This window comes from Rhopalosiphum padi, chromosome 2, assembly GCF_020882245.1.
Source record: "Rhopalosiphum padi isolate XX-2018 chromosome 2, ASM2088224v1, whole genome shotgun sequence".
Lineage (NCBI taxonomy): Eukaryota > Metazoa > Arthropoda > Insecta > Hemiptera > Aphididae > Rhopalosiphum > Rhopalosiphum padi.
The window spans coordinates 2,283,756-2,297,903 of NC_083598.1; the positions used below are offsets into that span (position 1 = coordinate 2,283,756).

General features: G+C 28.3%; 1 pseudogene; it reads right to left on the reverse strand.

Moving 5' to 3' along the window:
* Window positions 1-14,148, reverse strand: part of LOC132923181 (gamma-aminobutyric acid receptor subunit beta-like) — a 62,140-nt pseudogene that overhangs the window by 34,899 nt on the left and 13,093 nt on the right.

A 14,148-nucleotide genomic window follows, 5' to 3' on the forward strand; every position in this document is an offset into this window, starting at 1 on the left:
TTTATTATTATAGCTAAAAATGATTTGCATTGGTAGTATTAGTACTTATTGAAATTTAAAATGTTTAATACACATTTTGAGAAATACATTTATTTTTCGAAATTTTTTAAAGTCAAATTTTGAATTTTTTTTTAAATTTTAAGTGTATTAAGTATTAGATACTTAATTTTAATGTAGTACCTACATATTATTAGTTACATACTTTTAGACCGATCCGAATAAAACGAAATATAATATAATATGTTTGACGGGCCCGAGAACGGATGGCGGTACTGCGAGAGATGGATTACGGAATTATAATCTGTAGGTATGCCGCAGAGCGTTATCCTTGTCCCCGCACTGACGGATGAGTATATTGTTTAAAACGGTTACCCCTTTACACAAAACGAGCGCGAATAAATTAATTTTTTTTCTGCCGGGAAACGCCTGTTTTTCGTAAGGATTGGGTAATTTGTGTTTTCTGTTATTTTATATTCTGACCGACGCGCAGCTGATCACGTTAACCTGTTGGAATTTCGCTGATATGATTTGGTGGTGCACCGTACGACTGGCGACGGCATCGACGGTGCGAGTGTTATTTTACAGCCGTGCGGTGAAAACCAATAAGGGACCCGTGAATTAAGTACATGCAAGCGAAATTAATACGCAGTTCGACCATGCACCGCAAACGGAGAGTTCATTGACGAAAAACCCTTACTGTTTATCGAAATATAATTTTAATTGAAATTTATCATGAGAATAAGAAATGCATTTGAAATCTTGTTTGTAAAGTCGTAAAGATGTGTTACTTTATTTGTTACTAAAAATTATGGTAATTTTATGAATTTTAATTTATTTACATTTTATAATTATTTGTAAAAACTGTGGGACCAATGATACCAGTGTATTACAAGAGTAAATTTAGAATAGCCACTTTCCTGGCCCAATCATGCCCCCCCCCCACTAGGCTTTTTAACAGTTTAGTGAGCGATTTCATCAGACATTATGTTATATTATATCATAGACGACGAAAAGTGAGTATAATAACGTAGTGCGATTCGCAGAATTTCACACTTCGAATTCATAATAATAATAATAATAATATAAAAAAATAATAATAATATGCTAATATAATATAATAATATTTCAGATACAATAATTGAAAATAATATAAAGACGCATCGTTGTTGTATATTATAATCGAAATAGGTATAAAAGGTACAATATTATATTATTATGAATTATATTATGATTATTATTCCATATAGGGTGCGTGCGTGGTTTAATTGAAAAACGTAATTATTGCAGCGAGCGGGAGGGCATAATAATATAATCACGGCCGGCACAAAGGCAAATCCGCCGTCGCGTCGCGTGCGCGCCTTTCCGTGACCCAATTTTCGTCGAAGCGCCAACGCGCGCGGTTCGTCCTCCCTCTTCCCCGTCCACATATTATATAATAAATTATTGTACCTGCGGTGTTAATAGCCGTCGTTTGATTTATAAACACACATATACACACACACACATACACATACATATCTATAAATATTATAGAATATAAATAGAAAAACCTCCGCTTTTGACGGACGGAGTAACGATTTATACGATGACCTCATAGCTGAAAATCGGGGGAGGGGAGAGGAGGGAGGCGGTTTTACGGGGGTTTAGCCCGCTGAAAAGTTTTTCGAGTCCCTCCTCTCTAAAAACAAATCAAAAATAATCGTAATAATATAATTTTTCGTTGTAAATGTTGTCCATAAAATAGCGTCCACAGAAAAGAACTATATAATAATAGTAACGTGTAATCAAAATATTTTTTTTAGTGATATTGCTGAATATTTTGAAAGGATGAAAATCTTATACCCCTTACAAACCACACCTCGACCATACAGATAAACGCTTTTTACCAGTAATAATAAGACCGCTATTGTAACTAACACAAACTTATTGCTCAGTATGAGCTGGAAATTCCACGACGAAAATAAAAAAATGCGAATTCCCCAAATGAAGTTCCTATAAGATCTAATGCTCATAGTACTCAAAGCTTTTTGGTTTATGCGAAACAAAAAACTGCACATTGACACGGGATTATCCCACCAACGAGCACGAAGAATTAATCGATACAAATATTTCCAAAAAAATAAATCTTTTATAATACAAACTAAAATGAAGCTCTCCATTACAAAATATAGCAAGAAAAAAACGTTTTTTATCCTCTTACGAAGACCGTCCAAGAGTACTCGTGTTTTATAAAGGTACTGTATTTCAAAACATTTATTATATTTACTGGTAATAACTTACTGCCTTAAGTTATTACTTTTTCATAATTTAAATATTAAAAAGAATTAATCAAGTATAGTCTAAAAGGTATAGTGTAAGAGGAGAGGGCGTTTTCTATAATATAATATTATTACATTCATCGAGGCGCAAAGCCGTTTTTTTTTTTTATCATTCCGCGCAGAGTCCGGACACGGTTGGTTTGGCATGTCCTCGGGGGACCAAAACATAACTAACTACATATGTATATACGCGTTCGCCGGAGGTGGATGTTATATATTATAGTAATCCAAAGGGGCAAATAAAAATCGCACGAATTCATAAAATGTAATATGTATGTTACTGCCTTGCTACTGGTAAAAGTAGTAACTACAAAAATCAAATATTTGAGGAAATGAAGTTTTGTGTTTTTTTCTTAAATATTTTAAGTACCTATACCTTTTTACTAAAATAGATGGATAATTATGCCAGAAATTCAAAAAAGCAGTTGATTTTTAGATAAATAAATTATTTAATCAATTTTATTTACAATAAACAATGATTATTTAAAGCTTAATATTTATATTCTTAAAATTTTTGTTATATTTTTTAAATAATAATTTCCTTTATCTTATTGTAAATCATTTAGTGAAACATTTTTTTGAAATTTTAATGTACTTAATTAAAAATTCAAATGAGTAATTTATTTCATTATCCAAACCCATTATCATGGATTTCTTATCCTTAATACACAATGCATAATAACTCAATAACTAACTAATTGTACAAATTTCAATTTTGTTTGAATAATTCAGTCAGAAAATTTAAAATTACTAAATGGATACTTTATATCGAGTATTTATGTATGTGACTGTCAAGACTTAAAAATTGCATTATAAATTAAAAGTAATACCAAAATGAAACATTTTTTTTTTTGATATTCAAAATGTATATTTAAATTAAAAACCAATTAAATTGAAGAAAATGTTTAATGTGTTATGGTAGTAGTAATAATAATAATAATAAATCCATTTTTAGTTAAAAAAAAACATGCTATTTAAATTATAATTTAATAAAAACCAACAAGTATAGTTTATCATTATAATAATTCATAGATAATAACTAATACCTATTTTGTTTCATGTTGCTATTCTCGTAGCTACGCGTTGCCACGCTAACGAACCTATGATGCACGCCTAAACAACGCGTATATGTAGAAATACAAATAAAAATTGTAAGAATGTGAAAATCATGTTTTAAATTTAATAAAAGAACGATTGTGCTTAAAATCTAATAATAAATCAGAAAATAATTAAATTTATATAGCACGGCGATATTTATAGAAAAAAAAACACACAATTATATAACCGTTATATTACTTAAAAATAAATCAGAAAAAAACTAATATCGATATAGTTCGATTTAAAATTAAAATCGAAAAATATAATTTCGATTTAAAGCTCTGCTGGTGGCTTATTATATAGGTATAGCTTATTATATCGGAGTAATCAATTATTCAGCTCGTCTGCGGAAAAAAATTGTCGGTTGTTATTATTATATCGTCGTGTATTGTAAACGTCACGCGCGCGTTTCCCGCGAGGGTCGTCGATCGCACGCGTATTTCGGATCACCGGTACCATTCGTGTACATGACAAATAGTAATAATAATAAAAAAACCGCTCGTGTCGCTGTACCAATATATTATAATATATACGGGTCACGTTGGTCTTCGATTCCGACGGTTCTCGAGGGGGTGTGCAAAAAAAAGAAAAAAAAAATAGAATCGAAATCGGATTTTTATACGAATGCATTGCTGAGAGGGAAAATCCGGTTGAACTCGAGATCCGTCGCATTTGTGCACTATACAAAATAATAATATGTGTTTGAGTATGTATTTCGAGTGTCTTAACACGCGTCGTTTACAAGCATTTATTGATAAATAAACAATTAAAAAAAAAAAAAAAAATTATGTCAACTTAACATATCATCTTGAAATTATTTTATATATTATGTATTTTAAAATAAATAAACATCTAGTTCAAGAATTATAACAATTTATTATTTAATATAATTGTATTATTATTTTTTAATAACACTAATATTTAAATTAATTTTTTAATTATTTAATCCTATACATTAATATACATAGTACACATTCGACTGATTATACCTATAATAATAATATGATATATAATAATTAACTATTGTGCGTACAATTTACAATTATTGGATTAATTGATTTAATTTTGTTGTACAAGTTTTATAACGATATTTCAAATGGATTAATTGACACAAATAGAACTCGAAAAAAAAGAAACAATTTTCATTTATCCGCCTTAAGTGCGCAATTGACGGTTATCATGCTCGACTTTGTATCTCGACCGTAGAAAGTCTACAGCACAATAATTAGGTTTCTTCTTCTTATTATTATTATTATAACAAGATAACGTGCGTAGTTTCTGTAACTTATCGCTATAACTCAATGACAAAGTGTCGTAACTTTTTGAAAACATCGCGACACCATCGTTCTAATAGTATCTATAAATAATACAGTGGTAATACTGATAATAATTTAATTATTGTCGACATGAGCGTTGTAGTGATCCCTCGGTACGCTTATTTATACATTTATTTTCGAGACGCTTAGCAGTCAGTCTCGCGTTTGGATAGCAGGGTAGGTTGTTGAAGAAATTACAGTGTTGTTATCGCGTTAGTATAATAATGTATTTATTCAACTCTGTAAAAATGTATGGAAAGAGCGAATTAACTTTGGCTGAAAATATAATTAGCCAAGTTACAATTACAACTTGAGTAAACTTGAACAGAAGCGGCGATGTTACCGCGCAAAGTGACGAACTGTATAATAGAGGCCTTATAAATTATTGACAACGAACTTAGACAATATTGGACGTGTACAACGACCAATCTAAGTCCTGTGAGCTGGAACGATTGCTTAATTTTAATTCTATAGCGTATCGAGACTCGTAGGGGTATATTTTTTGTACTAAGTCTTGCCTAATTACACAGTAGAGAAGGAGATAGATATCAAAGAAGACTGAACTGCAGACGTTTTCATATCTTTTCGTATCTTTGTGGTTTAAATTGTTTTCGTAGTATACGGCCAATATAATGAGTCAAAGAATATTAGTGAGTGGGTTTTCCACGAATATGTTTGGTAATTTGACTAGATGTCAAAATTCTTATTCCCACAACAAGGAAAATTGAAACAACACTATTGGGTGACTCTGTTTTATGTAAAAAAAAACCGGGACAAATGATTTTGGCACAGTTTGAAAATGAAACCTCTAACAATTGTATGTGTATAATTTTTTTTTACTATTATTATTTTTATATTATTAATGATATTTGTTGAAAATAATTTATACCTTTTACATTTTGCGTAAAAGTTCACTTTGTTGGAAAGTGGGAAGCTTATACTATTACACTGGACTATACACCAATAATATGTATTTTTTTTAGTTTATAGAATTTTCTTTTTATGCATATAGTTATAGTAAGTATGATATAAGGAGATAACAGGGTTAAAACAGGACGGAACAAAAAGCATCCTGTCCAAGCAGTTTGTTGGGATAAGGAAATACTATACTAAAAAAAGGGACAATTCCGTTTTAAATAGAATATGTGGTCGCCCTTACTTGTTCAATAATTGCAGTTAGTGCTCGTGTAGTCAAACAATGTTTAATGTCCCATTTTTTTTTTACTATTATGTCCTAATTTATGCTTCAAAATTAACTGTTTTTAGATGTTTTCTAATTTTACAACAGCTATATTACTATATATTATAAATATCTACATCGCTACATATTTATTTAGTATAGTGACGATCAAACGCTCAGCATTTAGAGAATGTATCCCCGCGATACACAAAAGCGTAAAACGTTACAGTCTATAACATTATAACGTTTTTGTAACATACAGAGTGATTCATCAAACATGTTCAATCCAACGTTTTCCTTTAATAATATAATTATTCGAGTTATTTTTATTTTAGCATTTCCAAATCATAAACTTAAAGACTATATTTTCAAGTTTTTGAGATCTTTTGTACTACTTAAGCAAATTTTTTGTAGTGATACAAATTCTCGAATAAAAACTTGCTTTCTTATTGTAAATTGTTTAGCGAATAGTTTATTTTGAAAATTTTAATGTACCTAGTTTAAAATATCGATGAATATTTTTTTGGTTATTAAAATATTGATATTAAGAATAATATTTCTTAAAAATGGTTTTACCAAAACATAACACATAATATTTAGTTTATTACAATTACACTACGCCATCATAATGTCATATCTTGGAAACCTATCATGAATCTATTATTCTTAGCACACAAAGTCAAATAACAAAAAATACTCGTTCAAATTTTTATTTTGATATGTTAATATTTTAGGAAAGTAAGTTGTCATTTGAAAAACAGAAGTATGTAACTCCGTCACGTACTACTTATGTAGTACAAACAATTTCGAGAATTAGAAAATGTGGTTTTTGTGTGTATTCAAAAATTCCAAAAAACGAATTTTGAACAACTACATTACTGAAGGAGAAAAGTGGGCAAACATCATTGGTAAATTACTCTGTATAATTGTATGCACAGACCTAAACTTACTACGTAATATTACAATTTATAATATTATATAAAAGCGAACTATTACTACGTTTACCTATGTTTATTATAATATGATATGCGTTTTATTGTTCACTGCAGCCTTCACTATTATAATTTATTATGTACGTATGCTATCATCATATATCGTACGCGTTTTGTTCCAGAGAGGACAATTGAAAAGATAAATAACAATAAAAATAAAATAAAAACAATGATAATAACGACTCGCGAAACAACTATGCAATATATTGCGTGCTCAACAACCCTACTACACTAACAACAAAGCGTTTCTACCGTTTGAATAATACATTTCTTCACTTAATATTCGTGTGTTACTCGACTGTAGATGGAAATATTTTGGAATCGTTATAGGTATTAATTTTATTATAACTGGCTGTAATGTGAGTCATTTAGCACGCGAGGTACACTGTTGTAGTTAAAGATAATTACATATTTTATTATATCATTCGATTTTTCAACAAGAATATTTCGTCAGAATTGCCTTTTATTTTTTTTTTATGTATAATATAATTTTAATGTTTAAATTATTATACGAAATTATAATCTTATCATTTAAAAATAAAAATAAAAATAACGATATATATATATCTTACTGTTAGTTAAAGTTAATTCATCGACGCTGCAAAGAATAATGTATAACACGCACAAACTTATATTATAGTTCGACGTTATTGTTGACGAGGGGTTTGTACAAACATTTTATAATTTTCCGCTCTAGTATACTTAAAAAGATTATTATTTTATGATAATATTATATCAATATTATTAAATAAAATGGCTGGAAATAACAAGTTAAAAAGTTAAATTTATTTTAACTTAACAAGTTACTTTAACTATTAACGTAACATAATTTTTTTTAATTAACGCGAAATCAACAAATTTATTTTTCATTTTAAGAAGTTAAATTAATTTACTTGTTTTAAATTTAATTTTATTAGACTTCAATTGATTAATTTTTCATGCTAAAAATTATGATGTATTATATGGATATATTTTATAAATACTAAATGTTTAGAAAAAAATGAAATATACTAGTTTTACAATATGAGCATAGTTTTTTATATAGGTATATCTATCAAAATAACGAATTAAAAACTTTTGATTGTTTCTAGTAAAATATAAGTTTGATAGTTCATAATATTGAAATATATTTATTTAACTTTAGAATCTTTACATAATGTCATCAGATGTAATAATATTTTGATCAACAACGTCATAGACGCTCTATAAAAACATTTCCTATACCATAAAAGTCGTCTAGGTATGTGTACGAATTCAAAAACGGAGACCGTCAAAATAGTGAATCGCTATAAATTTATATCGTACCTATACGTACGGGAAACAATAACAATAAATATTGTTCTCGGAAGGTGAATTACCTACTGTGAAAAAAAAATCAAGTTTTTATCGTGTCGTGGCGTGTGTGTATGTTTTTTATTACGATAATATATACAGTACATAATGTTACTGCCTACTATATACGTCGCAATAATAATAATAATAATAATAGTGGGTACATTATAATGTATACGCGGGTAAGTATAATATAATGTATATAATAATAATAATAACATGTGAACTTGAATGATCGCAGTCGAAAGTGATAATAATAATTTCGTATATCACGCGGAAAGAGTAATAACGATAAAAAAAAAAAATTCAAAGTTTGCGATCGCTTTTATGATAAACGCACAAATTGCATGTACATAATATGGAGCGATTGTTGCTAAAGTTTTTTTTTTTTTTTTTTTTAGCGTTCATAGTCGTTGACCTGACACCTGTAATGTTTTCGGGGGCGTCGAGGTATATAGCGTGTGCCAGACATCGCCGTGTGTATACATATACATATTATATATATATATTATGTACTCGTATATATATATAATATTGTACAGGTATAGGGCGAAGGCAGAATTAAATACCTTGGCGTTTTTATTTGTGCGCTTGAAATATCCACTCGGCCACCCAGCCGGGAAAATTTATTTGCACGCGATCACGTGACACCGTTTTATACGTGTAGCTTTTCTTTTTCTTTATCATGTTAAATGTGTTTATTCGTGATAGATGTAATATATGTGTGTGTAATATTATATGCGTGCACGCGTGTGTGTTTGTATATTGTGTTTTGTAGGAAAATGTGTTATTATTATTATTTATATCTTTAAAAAAATAAAAAACAAAAATAATTACGTTGCGCACAAATATGAGAAAAAAAAATTATGTTCTACGAGTCAGATATACAGGTTGGTACGTGTTATGCACACAAGTCAAAAAATTGCACAATAATTAAACTAATAAAATATATATCAGTGAACAATAAAATAAATAAATAGTAATGGTTTTCATTTTTATTTTAAGACGATATGATGTCAGCGCCGGCCGTTTGCAGAGTTTTATTAATGCATTGATGATTTCTTTAAAAATAATGCAGTGTGTTAAATTATGTATTGTGCGTTTGTGCTATCACTTGCAAAAAAATCTATTTAATCGTCTAAATAGTTTATTTCAGATAATCATTTTATTTAAATAAATAAAAAAAAAATACTTTAAATTATTTTTAAGATACACGGATTAATATTTATCTACTTAGAAGATGCACAACATTGCCTACAACTAATATCGTTATTATAATAAATTATGTTGCTAAGTATTTTTCTTTTAAATGATTAATCGTATAATTGCCCGATTCTAATATAACTAACTCTTGACGTGTCAGAAGTATAATATATATAGTATGCCATTTGTACATTTATAATTTGTGTTATCTATCAAGTAAGCAAATTGTACTTATTTATGAGCTCAGTAATTATTGTAATAAAAGTAATGATTAAATACGTTTTAAAAAGCAAACAACATAATGGGCATGACAGTCATACTTTCGATTTAGATCATTTATAGATAGTATTTGAAATCTATATGTACAGGTATGTATATCATGTTTAAACCGGTGTATGATTAATTGTACTAAATCAATATGAATTGGTTTTACGTCTTAAAATACGCCTAAATCAAATGCTCGACGATTCTACAGCGTGCTTCTATAGCGTTCTTTCTAGCGGAGAATAATACGTAAGTAATACAAAGCGGAAAGAAGATTGCAATCGCAAAAAAAGACTTATTTTTTCTTTAAATAAAATAATATATATATATATAACAATATTATCATTATTATAAAATTAAATAATTGTATTGTACAAAACACCACGCAACTCTTATTTAAGAAATATTTATAGACACTACTTATTTTTAATAATACAGAATGACGCGTAAAAAAATGTTTGTTGTAATACACTATATATTATTATGTATAGGCAGAAAAAAAAATAATAAAAAAAAAAAATCATGATTGTTTTGTGTTGTGTTAATATTTTGTGTGTACCATTTTGACTTCTGACAAAGAGCTGATGCTCAACACGTACATGGTGACACCGACTTCAATTGGCGTACCTGAAATTCGGTACATTAAAACAAGTACATAGATATAGTTTGATATGTTTATTTTTAAATTTTTCTAAAGGGAGTAGGTATAGACGAGACAGGTGTATTGGTAACCGTACTTATCCACAATGTCTATTAACGGATGCAAAGCCGTACTTGGAACGGATTGTCGGGAGGTATTATTTAAAAATTATTATAATCCCAACTAAATGTATTAATTTCAAAATTCATAGCAACATTAATACTAACCGGTAACCCAATTCTAATATAACTATATTATAGTATGAAACAAATTCGAATTTATTTAATACAAATATAATATTATTATTATTATTATTAAGAGGAAAAGGTATAATTAATGAGGTTGCTACGGTAACATAATTATATAATTATTAATTGGGCGCTAAGGGAAACCTATGTACTGTAACGCGAAAATTATAATTTTACGTAATTCGAGAAAAACATTTTTGTGTGTGCGGTGAGTAGTGGTTGTAGGTGAACCCTTAGTCATTCGTTCCATGTACGGCCTTGCATGTACGTATACCAAATACACTGTGTTGTACTGCGAGGCTATGTGACATATCTTATAAGGTAGTGCATTTTTTTTTTTATTGTGATTTAATACTAATTTTTTAAAAGCTCAAGAGATGGATGCAAACACTGACTATACCGTTTTTTGTTTGCATATTTTTAATTTTGATATTATGAGCAATATCAAATGCGCGACAATCGATTTTAGACGCTAATAATTTTTTTCCGTTTAATATAATATCGATAACCGAGTCATAAATTCAATTTGTGAAAACGAAACCGTCGTTAACGGTAAACTGCAGTGTATTATTACTATCGCATATGCAACGATAGTTTTCCATCCCGTGGATAGTTGCGGAAAATTAGATTTAACTCTGAACACATAAATAACAGTGATTTATTATAATATGGTGATCTCGTAATAAATATATTAACTAGTATACTGTATATAAAAAAAAAATATATATGTATATATATATAATTGAAACAAATATTAATCCAATGCTGATATTTATAATGGCTGTAAATTTGTACCGATTTGTAGCGAATTTATTTTTTCTCTTTTCGCAAGATTTAACTTTTGAAAGATGATGTAACTTTCAATAATATACGATATTTAATTTGGTAACATAATTTAATATTTTTCATATTTTTACATTTGAAGTATTTTTTTGCAATTAAAATATTAAAATTATTTTTGTATTCGTTTTTTAATATAATTATAGCGTTTTATGGAAATACATTACAAAGGTACACATTATACATAAAATGGTTCTCAAATAAAATAATGGTTACGATTTGATTTGAAAAGATAATATTAAGAATATTTATTATATTCATAATTTATTATAATATGTATTGTGTTAAATTCAAATTTAAGGGTTAATTAATTAAAATGGTGATTTTCAGTTATTTTGATTTTAATAGGTTCATGTTGGACATAATATGATTCATTACTTATTTTTATAATCAAAGATTTTTTTCATATGAATTATTTGAAGTTTTATATGCATTTAAAAGATTTTATATTGGGAACATTATATTCATATAGTAGTTATATATATCAGTTATCATATAAACGTGAATAGAATTTATTTTCCAGTAGCTGATTATTTTATTGCAACATTCTATTTTCACGAATGAAATTAAAATAATTCCCATTTCCCTTGGGACGTTTTTTCTCATTGTAAAATTGCTTTTTTTTAAATTTACGAGACATACATATAATATTTTAATACCTACATGATAATATAATATAAGTACCTCTGTGTAGTTGAATATCTTATAAAAAATAAATCAACCACGTACATTATATTCTGGCTGGTTTAATATTCTATCTATGGTATACGTGTAAAATATGATACGAAAAAAAAAAATCCGTTTTTATAATATATAATAAACACTTTCTTCGTACAGACAGTTTTCAGGTTTACAGAAAAACTGGCGCTAAGTCTGCACACTTAATGTGTCACGTGATGTCAACGTTTTTTAGACTAAAAGCCACTATGTCATCTGAGACATATTATATACTGCATCGCACTGTTATAATATGAATAGTGATAAAAACATACATCATCTCCGCGTATAGCGAACATGACGCACCGCCAACTTTAAATTGTAATAAAGATAGCTGGGCATAGGCGTTACAGGCTCGTTTTTAATAACATCGATCTGCCGCGGAGTAAATAATGTAATATATTATAAATGAAGCAATTTTCGATTTTTATTTAATATTACATACCGTGGCGTGCGGTGAACGAAAAGTTCGGTTTACGACTGCAGCGATTAACAAAACGTTTTGTTGTGAAACTGATTATTTCTATTATCATTGTTATTATTTAAATTAATTGTATTGTAAACTCATTTGATAAAAATATTTTATTAATACCTAATGCATATTATAGAAACTCCGAACTCGAGCATCACTGCAATATACAATTATAAGTAGTTGTTGGGTTCGATTTATATAATATAATCATTGATACTGGTCAAACGCGTGATCCACCGATTTATTCACCCATCACGCCTACCAATTGAAACACTTTGTAACACCTAATCAAATGTTTAGTAAGTATATGCTATTTGTATGAGTATTTAAAAATTGAAGTAAATTTCTTATGACTTTAGTTGTTTTTCCCGTGAATCCAAAATCTTGCAGGAAGGCACTGCCAAGAATTACCGATAATATTGTAATATTGTACAGAATAATATACTATTATTGTGATTCCAACGTCATAATACTATATGCCAGTATATATACTAAATCATTATTTATTTTATTTTGAAAAACACAAAAACTGCTATCGAATTCCGTAAAGTTTTAAAAGTACGGCAATACCCTAATATCTATATATATATATATATATTGGTTTCCGTATATTTACATTTGACAAAATAAATAGTCTCGAATGGATTGACGTCAAACGATTTTGTCACTTTTTATCCGTATATTTTTAAAAATCCAGATTTTATATTTCGACTATTTATTTCGTGGAAAATTACGGTTTTTTTATTCGTGTAAAATATTTTTTCTTTAGCAGAGTAGTCAGATTAACGGTGCGTTTTTTTGATCTCAAAAACAAGTTTTCATTATTGGTAGGTTACTATAAAGGTATATAAATTGACTTTTATCCAGGCATTAAACCGTATAATAATATTATGGTATACGGTTTTTTTCGATTATCCCTCTTCACCGATGTCCATTCCAGAAACGCCTTTGATCACCAGTGCAGTGTCGTGAGTAATTTAACGCAATTAAAATCGTTTTTGGACCTCAAAACGTCGCATCCTCATGGAAGTTAGTTGATGTGGCTAATACGAAATTAAAACGTAGAAAAAAAACAAATAGCATGCCTCACCGATTACCTGAATACCACTGCAGTTAGTGGCATAGGATAAATATATATAATTAGAATCATTCGAAATTGCCATATTGTCGACGATTTTATAAAAAGTATTAAACAGAACGACTCACCAAGTATACCCGCCCTCTTTTTTCAATAATAATGTAGTTATTCAAAATTTGATATTTTGGAATTTTTAAATGTATTTAAAGGCCAAATTTTTAAATACTTAAGAAATCTTTGAAAGATTTATGAGAAATACTCTTTTTACTATTGTGAAATAATCAGCAGACATTTTTTTTTTTTTGGTAATGTAGATATGTACATACTTAAATAAAAATTTAAACAAGTAGTTTCCGAGTTATTAAACATTATGTACTAAGAATAATAGGCTATATGCTTACACAGAAAATAGAACAAGAATAAAATATAGTAGATAAGTATAACATTATT